Below are 16,033 nucleotides of genomic sequence, written 5' to 3' on the forward strand. Positions count from 1 at the left end.
TCCATTGATGTTTAGAGAGAGTGGAAGGGAGGGAGTCAGGGAAAAGAGAGAAACTTCTATGTGATAGGACACATCGATGGGCACCTCCCACGCGCATCCAGATTGGGGGTGGAGATTGGACCTGCAACCCAAGTACAGTGCCCTTGACCGGGAATCAAACCTGAGGCCCTCAAGGGCACAGGCCAATGCTCTAATCACTGAGCACGCCAGCCAGGGTGGATTTCAATTAAATCAAACAGAAGGCCATCTACACATAAGTTATACAAATCCTTTTTTTTTTATTGCCACTATTGGAATTCAGAATAAAGTCCAAATGACTCCATCCATTCCAGAATGGAGCTGGAGCCAAACAAAACTGCAACAGCAGTTTCTTCAAGGCCCAGACGGTCATGACCTGAACGTATTTTCTCATGTGAACTAGCTGCATAGGGGTCACAGTCGCACTGTTGTGCATCTGTGGTTATCTGCTCGATTATGAAATGGCTAACACTTCCATTAGGTTCTGCAACAGAACAGTCTGATGCCCTGAAATAGCAGGCCTTTTATCTAGATGCACAAAATGTACAGGGGTCAAGATAAACACTCCAAGTAGAGGCCACATACAATGGACCAGACCTTTGGAAACATTTGTTTATGAAAGAAGTCGGAAAGTGCAATCTTAGGGTGAGAGCAGCAAGCATAAGCCACCGTCAGTGCAGTTCAGCTCTTCACATTCAGGTTGACGATGACTGAACTGAAGTCCCATCAGAGTCCCCTCACCCGTAAAGTCCGTGCTTTAACAAAGACAAATACAAGAGTGTAAAATAATCACAACCACCACCTTTTGTGAAGTGCTTATCCGAGTGTCACTGGCTGAGGGTACTAAGCAACAGCACTTAATATTCCCAACAACCCACAGAGGTAGCTCTTGAACTCATATGACAGGCATGGCTACCGGGCTTAGAAAGGTCGCTCGACCTGTTAGCAGCAAAATCCTGATTCAAAATCACGTCTAAATCCAAAGCCTAAGCCCATAAACAAGCATTTTTTCTCAACTACACCCTTTGGGTTCATAGTTCAGCTGCACGCTCCTTCTGGGCCCCAGGGGTCCAATGCCATCACTTCCCGCAATGAGCTCTGTGGAGAAGGCTGCCAGCTCTAGCACAGCGAGTGCAGCAGACACTCACTGGGTTTCTGATGGGCACAACCCAGGAGTAAGCCTCCGCCTGTCACTCCTTGGAGGAGAATGCTCTGCCCTTGAAAGGCTGTCCCTGAAAATCAGGACTTTTTACCAGATGCTCCCAAGTGGTCTGCACGGGCGCACTTACACACATACACCTGACTCTCTAAGCCAGTGGTTCTCAACCTTCCTAATGCCACGACCCTTTAATACAGTTCCTCATGTTGTGACCCAACCATAAAATTATTTTCATTGCTACTTCATAACTGTAATTTTGCTGTTATGAATCGTAATGTAAATATCTGATATGCAGGATGTATTTTCTTTGTTACAGATTAAACATAATTAAAGCATAGTGATTCATCACAAAAACCATATGTAATTATATATGTGTTTTCTGATGGTCTTAGGCGACCCCTGTGAAAGGGTCGTTCGACCCCCAAAGGGGTCGCGACCCATAGGTTGAGAACCGCTGCTCTAAGCATTCAGGCAGGGCAGAATTCATTTCATCTGTACTTCATGAATTACAACTTTCAGCCAAATTTACTGACTTGTCTAGATGTATCAGGTTAACCTAAAATGTGACAGCACTCGGACCTTCATCTGCCCTTCCACAGCACAACATGCACAGAGCACATACATATGATAAATGTCTTCTAAAATCCCATCATTTTCATGCCTATCTCTTCCACGAGGCCGTTAACTCCTCCAAGGCAGAGAGATGATACTTTGACCTCTGTGTCCCAGCATCTCCACCGTGCCTGGCTTGGACCAAACACCCAAACAAAACATTTGCTGAATGAATGAATGGGATTACATGGAATTTCTTGACTAAAAATAAGCAACCCCCAACATAAAGCCGACTAATATGAGATACTAACAGTTGTTCCCCTCACAAGGAAGTTCAAGTCTATGTGTTATCACCAAGGGCTGATCAAAAGGTTTATTGCGCAGCCTTCAAGCTGTAACAACACAGCCATTCTACTAGGAACATTTAAAAAAAACAAAGGTTCAGAGACAGTTGTCTGAAAGAGAGCCTTCAGAACGCTCTCAGAGGACAACTGTTACCAGAAAAAAGCCAATTTGATCACAAGCTTATTTGGCCTTTACCATTTCAACAGTGGACAGTGGCTTATTCATCCAGTTATTATTTTATCTTTCAATTTTTTTGAAGGATATATTGTTGCTGTGGTTCTGGATATATTAACAAAATTAATACAAGCTGAAAAGATATTGAGCTTACCCTCAGGGAGCTTTCCATTTACTCTGAACCATTATATTAATACTTATCATGCTTATATCTCGTAAATGATTCAAGAGTATGTTAGGAGCACAGCTGCAGAGTCAACCACGTTGATTTTTTAACTGCAACTCCTCCTACTAGAAATGTTGTGCCCTCAGCCAAGTCCCTTAGCAACTCTAAACCCAAGTTTCTCATATAAAAAACGGAGGGGATGTGTACTTTTCAGGTACCCTGAGCTACCTTCCATGTTTACTGAAGTGATTAAAGAAATGCATAACAAGTGGCTATATTGCCATTATTTCTGTACATGCATCAAGCCCACATTTACCTTGAAGGCTACCTTAAAATTTTCACAAGAAACAAGTCCACTCCTGGACTTAAGGCATGATGTAACACTGAATGGAGTTAAGTCTATAGGCAAGCAAGATGTCAGAATCCAGCCACGGCCAGCGATGTGACAGCTAACGGCAGAATGGCCCAAATGCCCAGAGCTGCACTCATTCGACTTTTCTGTCGTGGCTTCTCCTTCGGCCAAGCTCAGGGTTTCTCAAACTTTAACCGGCAAGAGAATTACTTTCTAGGATCATAGATCCAGAACCATGCTTGTTGTACCTTTATGGGCAACTTAAGGAATTTTCACTACATGCTACTTCCATTTTATTTTAATATATTTTATTGATTTTTTTACAGAGAGGAAGGGAGAGGAATAGAAAGTGAGAAACATCGATCAGCTGCTTCCTGCACACTCCCTACCGGGGATGTGCCCGCAACCAAAGTACATGCCCGTGACCGGAATCAAACCTGGGACCCTTCAGTCCCCAGGCCGACGCTCTATCCATTGAGCCAACCCAGTTAGCACTGCTACTTCCATTTTTAACTTCAGAATAAAAACCTCTTAATAAAATGTTTTTAAAAGAAGGAAAAAAATCTGACCAACAAGTGAGTAGCAAGTTACAGTAAAAAGAAAAAGAAATGTCTTCCTACCTTGCCTGACCCAGGTCAACCTATGGCTTCAAGCACAAAAAATGGGCCATCCCAAGTACCGCCTACAGAGTGCCTTTACTTACAAGGGCACTGTTCACACTAACCAAATACTCCATCTGTATGTCCCCTGGGTCCAGAGCAGGGACAAGGCTGCAACCATCACTTGTTAGAAATCATTTGAGTGTAACAGGTGGCAGAACTGTGCCTGCACAAAGCCACTTAGAGGAAAGGGCTCTGTCACAACAAAGGAGAGACTCCTCACCTCCACCGTGAGGTTTTCCCACAGGTGAGGTCTGAAGCCAACGCTGTTCCCTTCATTTGCTCCAGGCTCAGTGGAACCCCACTCTGAGCCAGCAGGGGTAGAAACAAATGGATACTCAATCTGCTTGAGGGCGCTTACCTGATCTCCACACGCTGGCTGCCTGCTCGCCATCATTCAGATCTTAACCAAGAGGGCCCCACCTCACATCGCCCTAGTTTATTCTCATAGCTCTTTGCAGCATCAGAACAGGTCTGCTTATGTATCTGTGCACCCTGTTCATGTCTGGCTCCCCCACTGCCCTCTCCCAGAAAATGCCTCAGGGGCAGACAGTTGGTCCACCTCATGCAGCACCGCATCCTCCAGTGCCTACAACACTGCCTGGCACATAGAAGTGCTCAGTAAATATTTCTGGCCTATCCGATGAAAGCAGTGACAAATGAGTAAAACTGCACAATGTGGAATAAAGAGGATGGTCCGGCAGTGGTTGGGACCACCCTGGCATCTCTCTACTTCCTATTCCAAGGAGACTTTTTCTGAACACTTAAAACATAGAAACGGCACCTTCGTTTTGAGCCCTTGGAACTCAATATATCTACAACTATGTTGATGCTGGACTCATTCACAGTATAGCTAGTGTGTGAATTAATGAATGTAGTCCAGAGAGTATATGAAGAATGAGAACAAGAGGCATACATGTAATGATATAGCTAACTCAGAAAACATGCACAGTGTAGTACAGTAGAAAGAAACGGGTTCTCTCATCAGACAGTCCTGGATTCAAATCCTGCCTCCATCATTTGGTAGCAGCACTTTATCATGCTGAGCCCCATGGTCTCCTTAGGAAAAGGAAGGTAATAGCTGCCTCCAAGGGCTGCCAGGAGCAGCAGAGATAATGCTTATGAGGGACCGAACAGAATATGAGTGAGCACATAAACATCACCTTGCTCTACAGCGAAACGCCCCTGGAGTTTTAGTTCGAAAGACCTAGGACTGGATCACAAACTTCACCGCCTTCCTATATAACTTCAAGCCACATACCCTCATGCCCTATTTGCCTCATTTATTAAGAACTCTTAGACTCAGAGAAGATCATCTGAAAGCACTCTGCAAATAGCAAAGCACTAAAATGCCAAAACAAGAAATGTTGCTCACTTAAGCCCACCTCAGTCCCAATGTAAAAGGAAGTGCCATAAAGACATTTTCCATCCAGAAAGCCCTGTGCTACTGTGCCACTGTACTCACCAATGACCGTATACTATGACACACCAATCTGGCTTAGTGACAGGGAAAAAAAATACTGATTTTCTTTGGCCATTGCAACTGCCCTACTCCTCCTAATTCACCCATTTCCTGTAAGGGGTCAAATGAAACATGACTCCAACTTTTTACCTCTGAACCTTCAGTATTCTTGGACACCTACTACAGTCAGGTGGTGCGGGGAAAACCAAGATGAGTAAGAATCTGTGACAAAGTTTCATTTCAACATAAAGGCCAATTATATGCAATTAACAGTCAGCCCAGTGTGGTCAGTTAAATAGGTTCTCAGAGAGCTCCTCAATTCCTGGCCCTGTGTCAGTGGGCACCATTCTCTAACCAAGTCAGCAATTTTCTGCTAAGACCCTTCCCCGGACCGAGCACCGTGCTGGATAAGGAAAAGTGCCAGGACCTGTAAGATATAATCCCTGCCTTCCAGGAGCCCACAATGTGAACTACCAAATAAAACATGGACATAAACAGATGGCTCAGAGCGTAATGAGTGACTACAGAGCTACACATAAAAGCATCCCCTTGTTTTACAGTCACGCCTCACACAGGCGATAGTTAATCGAGGGCCTCATGAGTAAGAGAAATAATTCATACTACTCGTACTATAAACAGATCAAAGAGAGGAGGGTTGTTTTTCCCACCTCCCCCAAACTGACGTGGGGCTGACTGCAAGGATACTTGGAAAAGGTGAGATTTTAGAAGAGCCTTGAAGGATATATACTGAATATATTTTCGGCGAGCAGAAGAATCACTTGATAAGAGACATACGGAGGGAAAGTGCAGGCGTCTTCTGTGGACAGGGAGAAAGCAAACTCCCAGTCTGGGTCAAGGAAGGAAACAGAGGAAGAGATGGGTCTGGCCAGACAGTGGAAAGCTTCGAGGAGAAGGCGGGGAGGGGCACAGAGGAGAGTATGGAAGGTACAGCAAACACGACCAAACAGGACCGATGTCTGGAATAACATAACAGGGCTCTGATGGGAAGATTGAACCAGCAGATGAAATTCACAACCTTATACCTTTTAATATTTCAAAAGAAGCATCAAGAAAGATTGGGGGGCGGGGGGAGTAACTAAAGGCCAAAATTGAGGCTTGAGAGTAAATAAATAAAACTTGTATCTGCAAGTGCATAACTCCAAGTATTGAAGCCCAAACTGCAAATGCTTATTTTCACTGTGGAAAATCCTCCCCATTCATGCTTTACTCTAGGAACATAAATCAAAATGTCCTCTTCTTCGTATTATGAAAAACAGAGACACCACGCACATGCAAAAAGAAATACCATTAGTGTTGTAGATGATATAACTAAAAGCAACAGAACGATGCTACAATATCAATATCTCCTAATGGTCAGGCCTACTTGAATGAAGGAAATCTCTCAAAGGAAGTGGTGGAAATGTCATGGTTAGAGGCATTTAGAATCAGGCCACAAGGCACAATCCTGTGGTCTACTCTTTGCTGTACGTCTAGCCCCTTGGAAAGTAAGTTCAGGTGAGTGACTGTGGCTGGGGAGGCAGCCTAGGAACCAAGTGAAACCATGTTTGAAGAAAAACAGGGAAACAGATTCTGAATCCTCATGGAGGGGCTGGTTACAACAGTGTGTTTGTGAAATTCCACCAACCTGTACACTTAATTTTGTGGGTTCATTTCTCTTTGTATATTATTCTTCAGTAAAAAGATTCACTGAAATGATGATTCTGTATAATTCTAGAGAACAGCCAAAAATGTTTTAAATTTCTCCATTATCAAGAGAAAAATTACCAACCTTGGAATTTCTGATAATTATTGGTAAATAAAAATATAGATGTCTAAGGTTAAAGCATCACTCATTAACTGAGGGCTGGGATCTGGTAAATTCTCAGGTGATATGGAGATTTCTAAACCAAACAAATGCTTTCCAAAAGGCAGACCCTGAGGCTGGAGACTTTTCCTGTGAAAGGACACTAGAGAGGCTGAACAGGGGCAAGCTGAATGGTCCCACAACCCCAGGAGGCAGTCTCTCTCGGGGTTCACATCTGGATGGCCTGATTAGTTGCCAATAAAATAGTGATTTTGTAATAAGGCTGGGGAATCAGCAGTTCCAAATGTGTAGTGTCCTGGTCCCAAGTCATCTGGACTGAATTGGCTTGCTAGGTTCACCAGGCAGAAGTCCTTGGGGATAAAGAATCCTGGTTAGACAAAATACCCCATTATCACTAAAAAAGGCAAAGCTTCCTTGGAAAAACCATAAGGCTGAACATAATTGGGGACTGAAAGGGCCAGAACTGAAACTAACCTGTAAAGCTATTCATCTGACTCACAGCCTTTGCACTAGGGTTCCCAGCTTTCCCAAGTGAGACACTGGGCAGCACTGAACTCCCTGCACAAAATGAATACTGCCAGAGTGCCAATCTAACCACGTCTATCCAATGTCTACTATCAGTGATCCTAGTGCTTCCTCTATGCCAGCGGTTCTCAACCTGTGGGTCGCGACCATCACAAAACACATATAGCATATCAGATATTTACATTACGATTCATAACAGTAGCAAAATTACAGTTACGAAGTAGCAACGAAAATAATTTTATGGTTGGGGGTCACCACAACATGAGGAACTATTAAAGGGTTGCGGCATTAGGAAGGTTGAGAACCACTGCTCTATGCAAAGAATAATAACAATAACATTTTTCACTGAAGGCAGGTGAGGTTATCTTCCATCTTCCTGCCATTGTAAAACGGTCATCATCTTTTCCTTCTCCACAAAAATAAAACTCCATTATACTTTTTTAATATTCCCATTTAAATCCATACCTTCTCTGGCCCTATTCCCAATTACTAGGAAGTTTTGTTTGGTCATTAACCAACTACCTACATTTCCCTGAAAGATTTATTTATATTTCTAGAGGAAAATGAAACAATAATTGCTTCTACCCTCTCAGTTCAGAAAACCACATATGCTGTCCTCAAACCCAAATCACAAATGCTAAAGATTGTGAATAAGAGGAATGTGCATTTGCTTATGTTACAGCTATTAAAGGAATAGCTAGACTCTTGCATTGAGAACAATCGGCTCATTCTTGACCTAGCATCCTATTTCTCGTTCTATTCTCTGAGCTAATTGCTTATATAAGCATGCCAATTTGCCTTGATTATAGAATTCTTAATAAACGAATGTTGTTTACATTTCACGAGTGTATTTGAATTTCACTCCAGGAAGCCAAGCTCATCAAGTCTTTGTAAGTGGAAAAGCCAGAGATCAAAGCAAAAGGCCTGCATTGAACCAACAAACAATTAGGCTGGAGAATAGAGGCCTAAGCAAAAATGCAATTGATTTATTGAGTGTTGTAGTCCAGAAGTACACCTCAGAGTCACTGTTCACTCTTTAGTTGTAATACAGAGAACTTTCTCTGAAAATTTCCAGTAAGATTATGTGATGGTCATTTCTTAAATGGTTCAGTAAGTCTCTCTGACATTCCACAGGCTTTGATCCATGTCTTCTGTTTCTCACCTTGGTAGTTTTGGTTGACTTAAACAGCTCTGGGAGTTTTGTTGTTTAACTTTTCTCCACTCTGTCTAATTTCTCCAAATTTTCTGGTACCTCTTACACAATTCCTTTCCTACTACACTCCATCACTGTGGTTTTAACTTTTGTTTGGTGTTCGGAGGAAGCAGAAAAAGAGGAAGACTCACTCCTCTAGCACAGTGGCTCTCAACCAAGGCTGCATGTTCAAATCTCTGAAGGAACTTGTACTAAAAACCCCTGAAGTTCAGGCCACCCTGCAGACAAATTTATCAGAATCTCTGGGCATGGGACCAAGGCATCCATGTTTTTTGAGGCTCACAAAGGATGTCAATATGCAGTCATGTTTGAGAACCACTGTTTTAGCTTTCAATCCCTTCATCATCTGACCTTAAATAAAAAAGTGTTCAGTCAAACTTCCATAGGGGTGTGGGGGAAGACAAGGAATAAGTCAGTTTCCTGAGGAAATGGTCAACTCAAGGCAGGACCTGAGATAGATAAGATCTGATACCTGCAGGCAGCAGTCACAGGGCCAAAAAATGTGAAGAATTGGACACCTTTCCCAAAGCCAACACGTTTTTACTGTAAAGTAGTCCATGGGCACCTTCTACCACACAGAAGTCCATCAGGGAGATTACCCCTGAAGACAGCAGGGTCTAAACACCTCAAATCTTTCAGCTTCTGTGGCAATGGATACAGGGCTTCCACATGCAACAATGCTTCCTCAGCAAAGAAGAAGGTGGACTATTACATGTAAAATAAGAGTCACTAAAGTCAGCCTCACACCACACAAGAACACTGAAGGTGTGATGAGGGGAACACCTCTGGTATGTCTATAAAAAGTTGGTGATAAGGTGCCTACCTGTGAGCTCTGATGCCAATAGTCATGGTTGTTGTTTTTAAGGTTGTAAAAAGAAAGTACACTTCTATCTACATCAAATACCATTATACCTTCAAGTGGGGACTTGGTATTTCCCAAATAAGGAATTCCCAGCTATCTTGGCCCACATCTATGGGCCTTAGTTGAATCACAGTCCATGCGGCAGCCCTCCAGCCTACCAGCTCTTCCCTAGACATGGCTTCCATATTACATCATATCTGTCAGAAACTGCATAGTCCTTGGTGTTATGCTGAAAGAGAAGGTTCTGGAGAGGGGAGAAGATCCCCTGCAGTATGAACAGACACCATCATCAAAGAAAGACAAGAGGCAAGTTATCTCTGCAGCCAATGCTCAAGCAGGTAAGAGCTAAGAAGGTGCATGAAGCCTCTCTACAGACACCATGACCCACAAGCCTGGGGACATACTCCTGGTGGAGGGGGAAGGGGACCGGACCCCCACTATAGAGTGGAAGAGCCACTCTACAAGGGGGCACCTGCCAAGCAGCTGCACAGCTTGTAACCCAGCTGCCTTCCTAAGCAATTCCAGTTTGTTCTTTTATAAACTGTTTCTGAGAGGATTCCAGGTACCTGCACCCTCTTGCAAAGGAGAGACAATCATCTGGAATCAGTGCTTCTTTTATTAGCCACTTTTATAATATCTATTACTTATTTAATATTAGAGGCCCGGTACACAAAATTCGTGCGGAGGTGGGGGGAAGAAGGGGGAAGAAGGGGGGAGGGCCAGAATCCCATCAGCCCGGACTGCACCCTCTCACAATCCGGGACCCCTCAAGGGGATGTCCGACTGCCCGGACATCCATCTTGCAATCTGGGACCGCTGGCTCCTAACCGGCTCGGCTGCCTGCCTATCGCCCCTAACTGCTCGCCTGCCTGCCTATCGCCCCCTAACTGCCTCTGCCTCAGCCCCCGCACCCAGGTTTCCCTCCTCCGGTGGGCCTCAGGCAACCGGGACCCGGGCTTCCTTCCCTCTGGCCCGCCACAGGCAACTGGGACCCGGGCTTCCCTCCTTCTGGCCGGCCGCAGGCAACCTGGGACCCCCCGCAGCGCCGCTCGGGGCCCCGGCTTTGTCAGGAAGGACATCCAGAATGACGTCCGGAAGACGTCCAGTCTATCTGGTCTAATTAGCATATTACCCTTTTATTAGTATAGATAAGGGTAAGAGAGCCCACTTCACTTTGTCCTTATTCCCCAAGCCCGAAGTATGAAAACAAAGAGCATGTTTCATTGAGATAAAGCCCTTCAGGCCACAATTTCTGTCAAGTCTAAGAGATTTCCAGAACAAACAAGAGCCTATACTTATCTTCTTCTTTGAGCCCAGGAGGAACCTATAAGACCCTTCCCCACTCTCAGGTGCTGTCATTCAATGTCTAGACCAGCCGTGGGCAAACTACGGCCCGCGGGCCGGATCTGGCCCGTTTGAAATGAATAAAACTAAAAAAAAAAAAAAGACCGTACCCTTTTATGTAATGATGTTTACTTTGAATTTATATTAGTTCACACAAACACTCCATCCATGCTTTTGTTCCGGCCCTCCGGTCCAGTTTAAGAACCCATTGTGGCCCTCGAGTCAAAAAGTTTGCCCACCCCTGGTCTAGACTCTGCAGGTGGCAGGCTCATCTCAAGGAGGCACTGCTCAAGCCAATGCTAGCTATGTCCTGGATTCGAAAAGACCTTCCCATCATCAGCACTTGTCATACAGTTTCTGTATGAGCAGCTCTAATGGAGAGCTCACTATTCAATATTTTTTAAATATATTTTTATTGATTTCAGAGAAGAAGGAAGAGGGAGAAATAGAAACATCAATGATGAGAATCACTGATCAACTGCCTCCTAAATGCCCCCACTGGGGATCGAGCCCACAAACCTGGGCATGTGCCCTGACCAGGAATTGAACCGTGACCTCCTGGTTTATAGGTCAATGCTCAACCACTGAACCATATTGGCCGGACTCACTATTCATTTTTTGACAAGTCTAAATGTTAGAATACTTTTCCTTAGGCTATGAGACATTCAGTCACTGCCCCTGGAAATTCTACTCTCTAGACCACACAGAATACAGCCACACACTTTTCTACACAAAAGTTCTTCAACAAATGAAGTCAGCTAATGGACCACATTTTACATCCTGGAAATTTTACACTTTCAAGTGCTATGGTTTTTAAAAATCTCATGACTATCCTAACAGTTGTATCACATTTATACAGAGGAGGAAAAATCAAGGACCAGAGGGAAGAGTTTAACTTGCTCAAGCTGGTGCAGCTAATATAATTCTAGAAACAAAGTCTTCTGCATCCCAGGCCAATTCTGTTTGCTAAATGAGAGGCCACAAAAAGTAATTCTCATCACTTAAGGATTTAAGGGCCTGCATACCTTTTCTCCCCCAGGTTTCATCAGCTTACACTGCTGCCAGTCTCTCACTAGAGCCAAACATTTACATTCAGAGTATAGCCTTTGATCAACTTCTACCCTAGATACCTATATATATTGGTACTGTGCGGGGAGGGGGAGGGAGGGGGAGTACACCGAGGTGATGATGATAAGCACAGTCCTAAGCATGAATTTCTACTTTGAGACTAAAACAGCTCAGGGGATGACTGCCTAGGATGAGGCTGCAATGGCACAAAGTGACACTTCACCCCCCTTCTTTCCCAACAGGAAAAGGGATGTGAGAAAACAAATCAGCATGCATCGGAGGATGGCCTCACTTCACTGCTACCCACCCATCTGCTCAGCAGACTTCATGGCAAGAGCTCTCCTTGGAAGTGGTTGAAAGGGAACAACACCTTGCAGTGGGAGATCAACTTAATTGGAAAGACTTGACCTTCCTTGTCCCTTTCACAAGTAATTACATTTGGAGTGTAGGCACTGCACTGACAGACTGCCTCTTCCCCCTGATGTGGAAACCCCAACCTTCCCCACCAAGTAGTTCAAGTCTGCCTGCTTAGGAAAAACCGAAGAGCGCACTTTTAGACCAAGTGGACATTTAACTGCATGCCTGAGAACAGCACAGCACAGTGAAGATGCCAAAATGTCTGACACCTGAAGAGAAGCATCAAGTGCATCCCACTTTAACCAATCTAAGAAATGTCTGCCAATTTTATAGTTGGATACTTTCATTTACCTGATTTAGTTGGTTTGTTTTTTTGGGGTGTTTTTTACAGCTTTACTGCTAGTCCCCCCCCCCCTTTTTTTTTCCTTCCCAGTTCTAGGCTTAAGAAAGTATAATATAATTGGCGGAGGGAGTGCAGAGATCCAAATCTGGGTTAAAATCCTAGATTGGCTATTCTATGACCTCAGGCAATTTCGGTAACCTTTATTTCCTCGACTAAAATGTTGCCCATAGCTGGAGTTATTGTGAAGATTACATGAGAACATGTAAGCATAGGGAGTACTCATAGTAGGAACTCAGAAAATGTTCCTGCTTCTTCCTAATGCAAAATGACCACATTCAACCTCAGGGCAAGCAAAAAAAAAAACACGGAAACTGACTCAAATTAATCACATACCAAAGCAGTTCCCAGTATTTAACATAGAAGACTGCCCTAAACCATCACTTCCTAATCTGTCTTTTGTAATCTGTTGGATGAGCAGCCTGATATCTGATATCCCAGAGATACAGCAGCTGGGATACAAGGCTTAAAATTATCCTTTCCTCTGAAACTCAAAGAAAGAATCCTGAGGACAGCTCTTTGACAAGGGCAGTGGGGGACAAAAGCCATAAATTCATGAGTAATAGGAGTATCTAAAGTAGAAAGAGGTACTCTTGAACAAAGATAATCAGTTGTCCACCACACCCAAAATCAACTTCCTAGTGTCATCTCTGAAAATAAAGGACATGGGAGTGTTAGAGTGTGTGTGCATATGTGTGATGTTCCCAACAATCAGACAGTGTTTAATAATGGAGAGCCACATAGATATCCTATATAATAAAGAACTAATATGCTAATTAGACCAAACAGCCAAACGACCGTCCAGATGACATTCCAGACTAAGCCAGGGCTGCAAAGGCAGGCCGGGGCAGCTGGAGCTGCAAGGGCCAAGTCCCTTGCACAAATTTCGTACATGAGGCCTCTAGTTTAATTATAAATATGCGAGACCCCAAAAATACAGGTCAATGTTACCTGTAAAATACATAAAATATATACACCCTAAAGAAACAAAAGTTGAAGCAGATAATTAAATGTACAATTTATGAAATACTTCCATCAAAGAATGTACAGAAACATCGCACAGGGAGGGGTGAGACTCTCCTTAGGAGGATTAAGCTCCTAAGAATTGGATCCATGTTTTACTAGTCATTAATTAAAGTTCAGTTAACACAAATTTAATGAAAAATCTTTTTTTCTATAAAAATACTATTATATTTTAAAGTTTACCCCTCCATTGATCTTAATTCAGCAGCCTTTTACTCTCTCCTCTCACCTTTCCACTCACACCCACTAATTTCTTTAGATTTATACAATTTAACTCATATAGACTGAGGACGGTGGGGGAACAGCCATTGAGTAGGTTTGCTCTCTCAAGTTTTCCAGAAATAGATGGACTTCTGTCACTTTTATTTTTATTTACTTTTCCCCAATGCATTAAATATTCTAGAGCTTGAAGGTGGGAGGAATTGTTTTCTATGCCTGAAATGGCTCGTTAATTATTGATGTACTAAGCCATAGTTACAATGAGGCGCTTGTATAATTTTCTGTACTGTATTACTATCTGGTTTTCCCAAAAAACACATATGATCTTTATCATACATGCCAAAATGATTCCCAGTGCTCAGAGTAGAGAATTTCTCCACATATAAACTTAAAAACTTGCCAATCTAAAATTTGTCCTTTAAGCTTGATCTCCAGAATTAAATGGTTTGAGCTGATTTCTTAAGCAATTCGTGAAGAAAAGCAAAGTTGAGAGCATTGCATATACAACTTCAGAAACTGACCAGAAATCATAACTTTGAATTTCTATCAACCCATACACATTCCCTTTAATTCCACTTGTAGATTTTCAAAGAGCAGCTGGAGCTGACTAAGGAGTGACATTAAACACCACATCAATGGGCCCCCAAGCTGAGATTTTCCCAAAACAAAAGTTTTGTCTCTATTCAAAAAAGGTCAGCCTAGTGCTTTTCGGTTTTGTTTTTTTGTTTGTTTTGATAGGCTTACACTATTGTAAACAATTACAAAAGGAGCCGCATCCAGTAATTGTGTGTGAGCAGAGTAAAAGTAGCCACAACAACCAGCCATTACCCCCAAGGAGCTCATACTGTAGAATCATAAATGTCTACATACTAAATTTGTGACTGCTAGACTTAATAGTAACACAAATCAACCATGTTAATGACGGAACGTTGTTTTTCTAAGGATTAATTCATACCATGTGTTATTAATCAGCACCGTAACTGAGAGCTCATGCAAAACATGCTATCCCAGTTGAGCAGATTTTAATTGCATTATTGTTATCTGGTTTTCCTGTGTCACTGGCTCTTCCACTGCAAGTCCCTCCACACACACACAGCACCACAGACCACGGCATGGATGGATGGATGGAAAGATAGAAAACTCAGAGCTGGGAGTAAGAACCATGTGTCTGGTGGGAAGAGGATTTGGAATAAAAAAGGTTTGTCTCTGGAAAGGCAAGTCAAGTATGCACCCCGGCTGCCTTGAAAAGTAATTAAGCCTATGCTGTTTCCTTTCAGAGGGTCCCATCTTGCACAAGGTGGGAGCAGCTGTGGGAGATCACAGAAGATTCAAAGCAAGACAGGCAGCCTCATCTATCTCCCGACTGCCACACCAGCTTCCGGGTGGTGTGAAAAAGCGCTTGGCCTCTGTTCTCCCAAAGAGCACAAAGCTAACCTGCCATCCAGAACATGAGTCCCGATATCAAACCGGGCCTGAAAAGGGACCAACTAAATGTCCCAGTCAGTGTTCGGACTCGGGTCCTTTCCCGAGGTTGTGAGCTACAAGCCAAAAACCCGCAGGCAAACGCAAAATGTGGCTGCCTCCAGCACAAGTTCCTCTTGCTTCCCAGCCTTGCAGGCAGCGGTTCTCAACCTGTGGGTCGCGACCCCTTTGGCGGTCCAACGACCCTTTCACAGGGGTCACCTAAGACCATCCTGCATATCAGATATTTACATTCATAACAGTAGCAAAATTAGTTATGAAGTAGCAACGAAAATAATTTTATGGTTGGGTCACAACATGAGGAACTGTATTTAAAGGGCCAGAAGGTTGAGAACCACTGACTGGGAAGAGGAAAATGTACAAGTAAAGTGTAAGGAAGAGGAACGCCTCCGATCTGGCCTGTCCCCTTCCCGCATCCCTTAGAAGAGGCTGGGATACTACAAATCAAAGTCTGGGGACCAACTGCAGTAGACTCTGGCTGGGGCGAGGGGGAGGCCACCACACCCTCTTGAGCTCACAGCACTGACCAGCAGCGGCAGGGAGGGGCCCCCAAACTTAGTCCCAGCCGAAAAGGGAGAAAGAAGGGAGTATTCTCTCTTGGATTTGAAAAGCTGTAAACTTAGGAGAAGCGGGTTTCGGAAGGGAGCCCGGGACTTGGCTGGTATGGGAGGGGAGGGGTCGCGCCTGGAGTCAGGACAGCTCGCAACACGTCCCCGCAAAACAGCACATTTTTGTGGTTTTAGATTTAAGACCAAAAGGAACGCGCTGAGGCGAAGCTCCTCTCGCGCCTGGGGCTCAGATGCCCTCTCCTCGCTGAAGGACCAGGGC

General features: G+C 43.8%; 1 protein-coding gene across 1 annotated transcript in view; it reads right to left on the reverse strand.

Annotated features, from left to right (window-relative positions):
• The window catches only part of FMNL2 (formin like 2), a 299,629-nt gene that overhangs the window by 282,515 nt on the left and 1,081 nt on the right, over positions 1 to 16,033 (reverse strand). The window lies entirely within an intron of this gene.

This window comes from Myotis lucifugus, unplaced genomic scaffold (genome assembly GCF_000147115.1).
Source record: "Myotis lucifugus unplaced genomic scaffold, Myoluc2.0 scaffold_89, whole genome shotgun sequence".
NCBI classification, from domain to species: Eukaryota; Metazoa; Chordata; class Mammalia; order Chiroptera; family Vespertilionidae; genus Myotis; species Myotis lucifugus.